Genomic DNA, 1,234 nt, shown 5'->3' with positions numbered 1-1,234 from the left:
CATAGGTGACCTAAGTAAGTGCCTGATGCAAAAACTCCCATTAAGAAAGGTTCTGGGGAAACATGTTTCTTTGTGTCCGTCTAAACGCATTCATAAAGAACAGGGTGTCCTTAGAACGTCTCTTTTTCACAAAACCATGGTTGAAAAGCACAAATCCGTTTGGATTAAAACAGGCGTTTGGGTAGACGATATTGCGAGGTCCTCGGACGACAAGCGTGAGTTCCAAGGTCAAAGATTAGAGCGGGATTGATCGCTGACATCAGAAGGAAGGCGGGAGCTTGAGAGCGCGCGCGTGCTCGGGCTTCCGGGGGGGGGGGAATTAAAGGAACCCTTTTTAGCGCAGGCGCAATAAGAGTCTTAGTCTCTTCGCGTTTATTGGTCGTGCCGGGAGATTCTGAAGGTGAAATGCACCGGTACGAACAATGGACCTCAGTAGAATCAGCGGGTTAATTCGATTCACTTAAAGGACATAAAATAAGGTTAAAAATGAGAGTAAGGGAATAAAAATTATGCATTGAGAAAAATTGTCAGCACAAACGACACAGATCTGCTTGCACTGTTGCAAGTTGGGTTGCCAGCTCTGGGTTGGGAAAGACCTGGAGACTTGGAGGGTGGAGCCAGGAGTGGGCGGCATTTGGGCCGGGGAGGGACCTTAGTGGAGCCTAATGCTAAGAAATCCACCCCCCCCCCCACACACACACACCAGCAACCATTTTCTCCAGGGGAACCGATCTCTTTGACCTGTAATGGCAGTGGATCCCCAAGTCCCACCTGGGGACTGAGACCGCTAGGTATCCCTCTGTATGCAATCACGATGAAGTCACACGATTTCCTAAATTGCAGGCTCCTTTACAAGCCTTCATTTGCATGGTGGTTCATTTAGCACCGATCTGTCCACATACATAATGCAGTAGCTGGATGAGAGACTGCGAAAGGGGTATAGCAAGGAGGCAGTGGCAAACCTCCGAATGTCCCCAGCCTTGAAAACTCTGTGGGGGTTGCCATAGGTAGTGATCCCCAACCTGTGGGATGCGGACCACATGTGGTCCTTCGACTAATTGGAGGTGGGCCCCGAAGGATGCTTTCTCCCCTCCCCCCCAGCCCTTTACGTCATCCCCACCAGCCCTTCATTGTTGTGGCATGTCTGTATCTTATTTTGAAGGGATGTTTAAACATTACCATAGCGATCAGAGAGCGCTAGGGCAGTGGTTGAGAGTAGAGGAGTAAACTACCC

Source organism: Paroedura picta, chromosome 1 (assembly GCF_049243985.1).
Source record: "Paroedura picta isolate Pp20150507F chromosome 1, Ppicta_v3.0, whole genome shotgun sequence".
Classification (NCBI taxonomy): Eukaryota; Metazoa; Chordata; class Lepidosauria; order Squamata; family Gekkonidae; genus Paroedura; species Paroedura picta.
Note: the sequence above shows the minus strand (reverse complement) of the source record.